This window comes from Pinus tabuliformis, chromosome 3_1, assembly GCF_031772625.1.
Source record: "Pinus tabuliformis cultivar Carrire ecotype Pingquan chromosome 3_1, CPIR1, whole genome shotgun sequence".
Lineage (NCBI taxonomy): Eukaryota > Viridiplantae > Streptophyta > Pinopsida > Pinales > Pinaceae > Pinus > Pinus tabuliformis.
This window is the reverse complement of record NC_142301.1, coordinates 206,409,380-206,418,858: the sequence shown is the minus strand read 5'-3', so window position 1 is coordinate 206,418,858 and position 9,479 is coordinate 206,409,380. Positions and strand designations below refer to the sequence as shown.

Below are 9,479 nucleotides of genomic sequence, written 5' to 3'. Positions count from 1 at the left end.
GGGGAGAGGGAAAATCATATTAAACTAATGATTTTTTCACTAAGAGGATAAAAGATGAGCAGAGTAATTGTGGAATTGAAAATATCTAAAGCATCTAACTGAGGATGAATTCTAGATATCTCAATAGAATAAAACATTAAAATGTTCATTAAGTCATAACAGAGCACTTTAAAAGTGAATTCTGAAACAAATTATGCTTAATTAAACATGAAGACCTAACATTCAAGCATGATTGTAACAAGATAGAAACTTACAACATAGGAGAACACATCATCATTAGAAACTAACACATGAATCCTTGAGAAAATAGACCTCGACCTTGATCATTCACAGAAAACTTTAAAATGGAAAAGTACAATGCATAGTGTTTTTCTTTCTCTAACCCTAACCAACCAACCTTTTGCACACTAAAATTCATGAAATATATATAATTATCTCATCCTTGGACTTAGGGGGTCAAGCTCAAACATTTCCCCAAAGATAGAATCAGTTATATTAGATTTGGAATTTTCCTGCTAGAAAATAGGGACCGAATTTCGAGAAAATATGGGTCAAATATTAGATCATATCTCTCGAATAATGATATATATTACAAAACCAAAGTGTGAAGACCATTTCTATACCATATATATATATATATATAATATATATATATATATATATATATATATATATATATATATATATATATTATATATATATATATATATAAACAATTCACAATAATAACCAAAAGAGAAAACATTGGGAATTCAAATTTATTCAACGACTATCTAACACATTCCTAAATTTCATTTCATTGAACATATCATAAAATTGACATATATTTAACTAAGGCCATAAAGAAATCATACAAAATAATATTGCAACACACATGTACCATTCACCAGAAGACAAGACTCCACTTGATTTGCCATTACCTGTCTTCCCTTGTTGCCGCTCACCTCCGAGAGTGAATGACGTCGTACTTGATCCGAATGCGATGACCCACCATTAACCTCCCAGCCTACTCCTTGGGTACTCTTCTTCCCCGCAGACTCCTGAGCTACAATGGGGTTGTACAATGGAAGAATGCCATAGTTGGTAGAGGAGAGCACTCCTCGGATCAAGAGTCCCCTCCCTAAATCCTCTACCTCACCAAACTCACTATAGTTTTGTAATCACTGATCTGACATAGTCTTATCCCATCCAACAATAGGGTTCCAAAATCCCTTTTCCCGTGGCTTGCCCCTTCTTTTATAGGAGTCCTCATAGGTGACACTTGGCATGTCAGGCATAATTAATATTTTTTTTTATAATTCAATAGTTTGATTATTCACACACCCATGTGTCACTCTCTCATCAAGTGTCTCCAAAATTATTTACTTAAATTTTTAATTTAAAACTAATATTTTCCTCACCTCAATCAAGATTCCTATTTCTTCTCCTAGTTGCCTCATGATCCCCCCCTTTTACTCCTTAATTTGTGTTCATTGCTAAAGTCAATTAATGAGTCAAGATTTGATTCCCTATCTACTCTCTAATTTAACTCAAGCTATCTCTTAGATGGATATTCTTATGTTGGTTGTTGCCACATGGAGGTTCTCTACATTTCTCTAAATTTAATTTATTATTCTTATTTTAATTCCCCTTCCTCTTCTCTTAATTAGGTTTAATTAGTTTAGGATTAATCTTTATCCTTACAATTATGTCCCTCTTTCCCCTTTTACCTAATTAATTTACATAATCTATCTAATATTTTCCAACATGGGAAGGGTAGAGTTTTTAAGGTAATCTATTTTATTTCTTCCTATGATCCTCTTAACCCAAGTTTTATTTTTGATTTAATTACCTCGGTTTCTAAAATCATTTACCCTTGATGTAAATTTACCTATTTTTCATTTCTTGATTATATTTATCAATTAATTTATTTTTAATGATTCCAAGGGTGCCAAGTTCAGTCGTGCCCTTCAAGAACTTCCCTTGAAGTTCCAAGGATGCCACGCCTAATGATTTATTTGTGTTGCCGAGGGTACCAAGTTGGTCGCGCCCTTCAAGAAATTCTCTTGAAGTTCCAAGGGTGCCACGTCTAACATTTTATTTGTGATGCCAAGGGTGGCAAGTTGGTCATGCCCTTCAAGAAATTCCCTTGAAGTTCCAAGGGTGCTACGCCACTTGCCCTTCAAGCATTCAGTGATTACGAGGGGAAAGAATAGGTGCAACGACAGAGACCACTCTCATCTCTTATGTTGCCTGCTATAGTGAGACTAATGGTGATGGGGATCAAGGAATCCGCCTTGATGCGTGCCCCCCGGTAAAATCTTCATGAGTGACCCAACTTTGGGACCTGCCCTCATGGCATCGTGATCTTCGAGGCGAAGTTGTTTCAACCTTTCTAGCCCAAGTCACGGTGGAAGTGCTAGTGGGTGAAATCAGGAACACTATCCCACCCATCCCATGTAGTTCCATCCACTTGTACAACCCCATCACCCATATGTGAGTCATTTGGCCAAGCAAGTAATCTGTGCTAGGTGTCATCAACTCGTCATATGCGAGTGCCTCTGGTGGTTTCTTGCCATACTCAATAATCATCAGTAACAAGGTTTCTCAGTGTTTTCCATTGTCATAATAACATCATCGCCATCACCTAGTCATTCGCATCTTTGTTCATTGTGAACCAGAACTAATGCAAGTAGGTAACATAGGGGACACATCCATCATGGCTATCAACATCTTAACATCAATAGAAAACATACATATCCATCAAAGCTATCATCAACATGATATCAAAAGAGAACATACATATCCTTTAGTGTTATCATCATCATAAATTCAATAGAGAACGTGCATAATCATTAATGTTACAATCATCATAATACCAATAGAGAACATAACTAACCATTAATACTATCATAATCATAATGTCAATGGAGAACATACATAAACATCACAACCACTAATATCACAATCACTCTAATAGAGTCATGTGTCCGGATCCTCAACCCAAGGTCCTCAAAAAATAAAGTATCTAAGATAATGTCATATTAGGGTCAGGAAACTAGAGTGGGCACTACATACACCCCTTATTGACAATGGACTTCATCCCCAAGTCCTTAGAACATAAAGGAAAAACAACAACACATATCCTAGGAATCCTTCCTGAAATTCTTGCTAACCTTCTGGTAATAGGTATCTTTGATTTTTAAATTAAACAAATTTTCGCTAATGAATTAAAATCAATCAACAAAATCGTTTTCATCTTTTGGATTAAGTAATTTTCTCAACAAATTTATTTATTTTTATTTTTATTTTTATTATTTTTACCTGATTAGTTCTATTAGGCCCTCATGAAACGTTGTCATAAAATCTAATGCTTCTCATTTTCATTCCTTTAGCCTCTTGAATATTCAAGAATGTCTTTCTGGTATAGTTCCTTCGAACATGAACTTGAGATGTAATGTCCAACAATTTTCCTTGTCATGATCATCCTTCATAATACAAGTCCTTTTTTTTTTTTTTTTTTTTTTATAGCATAAGTTTGCTCCCCATTTTCTTCATTATTGTTGGCAATTTCTCAAAGGAAATTAATAGTAGGTACGCAATCCCTCCAATCTAAGCTCACATTGGTCAAAATCATAGTTATTTACCATTTTAGTCTGACTTGGAATCTGAATATGGGTTATTCCAAGAAATAATGACTCTTTAGTAAGTGAATATCCAAATTGATTTACTTTCTAGTGGGCAGGTTAGAATTTCCCAAGGTATCTATACCATGGATTCCATTATAAACTAAAGGACTATATCTGGTGATCATTGCAACCCACAATTATTTATGTATTAAGAAAAAACAAAACAAGGCGCATGACAATCACAATCAATATTCATCTCATGGTACAATTTAATATATATGATGCATTCAACCAAGTAAATTCATTCACACACTGTACTCTTGTAGCTTTCAATTATAGCAGTTCATTTCAAACTACATCTACATGACCCTATAAGTGACAATGTCAAGGACAATATGTAACAAAAAGTTGATTAGTATGATCATCATTGCATATGTTAAAGTTCACTGTCATAGATGTTGCAATAATACTGTCGTAGAAGAAAAGAGCATACAACTTATTTCAATGTGTTTTTGAGATTTTTTTTTTTTCACAACCAGGCAATGTCTGGGGAACCCTAGAGCCTAATCGTGAGGCTTGTGTCACGATTCTGCACTCGGAAGAATTTTATGTCTGTGGCATTCTCCTAATAGGTTCTAACAAAGATCTACTGACACTTGTGTATGGGTCAATTAGTCCAGAGCGCAAGGAGGCACTTCAAGGGATATGTTCGAAACTGCGGCAAATTGAAAGGATTCAAAATCCAAAGGGGGTGAGCGTGATGCATACAATGAGTGGAACTATGGAATGATAATTTCTGTTGATGCAGACTGACCTAATCTTAGGAACATAGATTTTCCTTTTGGTATGCCGGAATTAACAGCCACAGGAAATAATGGAGCACTCTACAATGATGGTGTGATAGTAATAGAACCATCAATTTGTACTTTCCATCTCGCTGCTTATGGATCATATCAATGGCATAGAGCTATACGATGGTGGTGACTAGGGTTTCTTAATGAAATATAGATATGGTGACATTCTTTGCCAAAACCCATGATCTTTTGAAACATTTCTGGTCAAGTAACTCAGGAGATAAGAAGCCTAAAACATATCTCTTTGAAGTTGATCCTCCAATTTTGTATGTTCTGCACTAAGGAAATAAAACCATGGCTATAGTTTCGATATTATGATTGCAAATTGGAATTTGGACATTCTTTAAAAATTTTCCAGTGATGTTGCCCATGCTTGATCGTGGAAGGTGCATGGTTCTATGCTTAAAAACTAACAAAAATTTTGCTCCCTATTTTGGTGAAACACCTACTCTATGAGAGGATGAGCCATTTATTTACCTATCAGGAATCAATAGCTAGCTGCTAGATTAATCATTGTAGCTCATGATATTGAGATACATTTATTATATATGTAATTTGTATTTTATTAGTCTTGAACCGACAATTATCAAGATTTAGTGTCAAAAATGAAGGTTTGAACTTTGATTTATCAATTGGCATCCATTACATCATATATATCAGTTTTTTTTCCATATTTATGTGCTGAAGTGTTTATTTGATGTTTTTGTTGGTTTATAGATATATATATATATATATATATATATATATATATATATATATATATATATATATAGATATATATATATATATATATATATAGATATATATATACATATATATCTATTTTTTTTTTTTTTTTTTTTCTGAATTTTTAACCAATTTATCCCATGTCCCAATGCCCAAACCTTCAACATCTTTTTCCAATGGCGATTTTTTTCAACAATGGTCATTTTTTCAGACTCATAAATGGAGAAATTTTGAATTTAGTGCTCTATTGGCAAAACTTCGCCAAAGAGAGGAAGACGGGAATGAGACAAGGATGACTTGCCCCTTATTCTATCTCAAAAGACATCAATACTCCATTTGTAATATGAACCAAACCATTTAAACCAAGAAAAGGATACTCATGAACCATTGGTTTGGCTAGCCATATAGCTTATCCTCAAGTGTGGAGACCATCCACCACACTCTATAATAAGCATGCACCCATGTTAATACTATAATAATCAGTGTTTCTTCTTTTTATCTGTGTTTCAAGTCTAAAGAATACTTCCCTAAATCTTTCTTCCAATTCAAAAAGGGACCTTATGTACACAGATATACAATATATAAAATACATACATTCAATAACTATATTCATTTAGAAACAAAAAAAATATTTATTCACTGGACACCTCTAGATCTATTCCAACATTGGTAATAATCATGACTAATATTCCATATGCATTGATTTGATAGAATTTTTATTCTAAAAGGAGATTTACGGAGATTACCTTGTCTACTTTATTCCCAACAACCATATTGATACAATCTTGATATGTAGAATAGAGGTCCAATTCTTTTAACCACGCGCTTGATAGATTTGTAAATGTCTCTCGACATGTTACATCATAGACTGCAACAAAACAAAAAAATTTCTCACTATGCTCTTGGAATGGGATAGAAGACAAACTGAAGCAGCAACTTCTTGATGAGTATTGAAAATGAAACATTGCTACACGTTTGAATATATGTGCTGAAAGATTCTATTTTTGGGAGAGAATGCTATGGCATTAGATGGTAGCAATCTGCATAGAGAATGTCACCACTCATACCCCTACCATTATATTTGCATTGTAATTATATCGTTCTTGAAGTGCTCTAAAATGCTTAAACAGGGCATTCACTCATAGTATTTTGGGTTTTAGACTTTAGTCATGTGGTTTCATTACTTTTTATTTTTTTTTAATTGTAGATACATAGCTTAGTCAATGGCCAGAACTTCAAGACAGTTACAGGTGAAACACACAGCTATTGCAGTCACCTTGGTTACTTGAATTGATTTGTGTTTCATATCAACACAAGAGATTCAGAACATGAGTTCTGGATACACTAATTTGCGAGTCTGGGCATATTTATGAGGCCACCAAGCTAGTTAATAGCATGCTATTTCGTGGGTGTGGGCCTGACGCTGTTACTTATGGAATTTTGATTGATGGGTTGTGCAAGAATGGAAATGTTGGGCAGGATCGGCAGATTTTGATGAGATGAGAGAGTGGCTACAAAAATATCTACATTTTAAATGGACAAAAATCATGGTATTATAAGAAATTCGACAAATTTCTCCATTTGTAAGGTCAACGTCCTGAAAATCTAGTTATTACCAATTACATCATCAGGGATACTTTTGGAAAATATTTTAGATCTCAGCATTCTGATCATGCTTTGAGGGCTTTAAAACTCCTACTTGGACTTCAACTTAGTTTTGACTCGGACTTGGATCCACTCAGACTCGATGAATTGGTTTTTAAAAAGTAGACAAAACAATTATATTTTAAAGAAAGGTTACGCTGCAAACAACTTGGGATTCTTTGAGAACATTTATGCCGTCCATAACTTCCAATCCATTGACCGCATGTAGAACCACCCCATTAACGGAATCATTCGCTGGAAATGCAATTCGACCCTTATTTAGTTTGGCAAGCAAGACTGTCTTGCTTTATATTTTGTTCATAGAACATTAGGCAGCCTTCAAACACCCTAACGTACCCAATAAAATAATATTAACATAATGCTGAGTGAAGAACAGCATTTGCCAACAAAAACCATCAACTGTTTTTTCACTTTTCTTCCTGGTATTATCAACAGATTTGTGATCTCCTCCCCTATTGACCTAACACAAATTCTAAGTTAAGTGAAAAGATGATGTTTGTGTTAACTCCTGATGAGGTGTTTTTTTTTCCATATGTAAGATTATTACAACAATGCGTATAGAACAACAAACACTCTATCGATGCAAATATGCAGCAATCATTTCTTTAGAATCTAAACCCATTCCATACAATTTCAGGCCTTCCAAAAGTCACCTTTAATCCTCATGATAATGGCCTAAAAGTTCTCACTACTTTGCTATAAGAGGACCAGCTCTAGCCCGCAAGTAGAAATGACAAAAGGGAAAACACTGTATACTGGACATATATAGTCGGAACATTGTCTCCCTTCTTCAACCTGTCTGCAGACCCAAAAATGCACATGTGGTCTATGAGCTGGCTTAAATAACAACAAAGATAGCAACATTCAGAAAAAAAAATACGAAGTTTAATAGATCTTGGTTCTTTATCAAATTACTACTATATGAAGAGAAAGCAAATTGCTTAAAAGATTCAAATCCTAAGAAGAAAAGTTATATGCTGTTTACGTAAAATCCATATTAGTTTCCAATAATACGCACGAACATAAAATTCACGGTGTAAATGCACTGAGTCAGCTCACTAGCACCTTCGAAGTCACTTTCCTGTATCTTTCATTTTCGTACATCCTCAATATATGCTTCCCTGCTAGTGTCTCTCTTAAAGAAACTTCAGCCACCTCCAATGGAAGTTCTTCTGTTGGTACTAGATAGATGCCATATCCCACTGGGCATAGTATAGGACCAGCAAGTGCAGCAAATGTCAAGTCAGTTGCAGTAAACTTGTTGCCACAAATGAAAGGCCAGCCATTAGCAAGCACATTATCTACATCCATACATTGCCACTGGAAAATTATTTTTACTAGCACCTCTTGAAATATATGACGAATCTTATCAAGAGAATGATCTTTTTCTGCAGGCCTGCTGCAACCAACAAATCTATATATCAGAGACTTTAACAATGGCATTAAACACCAAGTTAACAACCTTTCCCCAAAATGTAGCCCTTGACTTAAAATCTTGAAACTGTGTCTGTTATAGAGCAGATAACAATATGCAAATCACTTGACATGAGGAACCAATATCTCATTGAAGTTTGTATCCCACTCTTGCACAGACCGCTCAAGGTTCAACGGATACAACCGATCTGAAATATGTTCAAGATTGATGCAAGAACTGAATGAATGCATGGATATTTCAGGCATCCTGCTTGATGATAGACACATAAGGTCCATAGTCGAAAGAATGGTTATACGTGTCAATTCGAGGAAACCTGAAAATCCACGTTGTAAAATTGGCGAAAGGAGGGTGGCGCTAAGAGAAGATATTGGAATAAATCTCGGGTTCCATGAGATCATCAAAATCTGGGGGAACACGCAAAGAGAATCCATCTCCTCAGAATTGGTACCATGATTATGTGTTTAAAAGGCCAGCAAAAATGCTTTTATTGGGCATAGATTGCTTTGGGATATCAGAAACAATGCTAGAATTAGAAAACTGATTTCTTGAATCCCCGTCATTGTCTTCTGCTGCTTCAGTAGTATATGAGGGCTTGTTTGCTGAACATAATGCAAAAATCAGGGCTGCCATTATCACCTGTCTCTTTGAACAGAGTAAAGCATCATCCATGGAACCCGTGTCCTTAAATTCCGAGGAAATGGCTAGTAATGAGTGTTTTGCTACCATTTTGTCCCATTCATCTCCCCAGCTGTTGTATTTTGTGGCGCTCTCTGTGGCTAAATTATTTACGATTCTCAGTCTTTCTGATTCAATCCTGCTTATGATGGCGAATTGATAGATGTTGTAAACAGAAAACCCATTTGTATACATACTGTTAACACCCAGGTTGTTCCCTATGACTCCCAAGGGAATACGGCCGGGGTAACCACTAACCAATCTTTGGGTTACAGTTCCTAGCCTAACTGCAACCAGAGAGGGCTCTCTCTTTATGATTTGTCTCTGTTATGATGGTGTTTTAGGCTAGCTATTATGCTCAGGCTTTGTTTTGTGTTGGTTGAAGGATTTCTTTCAGGTCTTATGAGGCAGTGTTTAGACAGTATAATACCATTGGGCAATGGAGTCTGGAGTTGTGAAATGATCTGATATACTGGTTTGGTGTGGTTCTAATGCAGGCCTATTGAGTATTTTAAA

General features: G+C 35.2%; 1 pseudogene; it reads right to left on the bottom strand.

Moving 5' to 3' along the window:
- Positions 1 to 7,903: 7,903 nt before the first annotated feature.
- Positions 7,904 to 8,563, bottom strand: LOC149186514 (uncharacterized; annotated as a pseudogene).
- Positions 8,564 to 9,479: the final 916 nt, after the last annotated feature.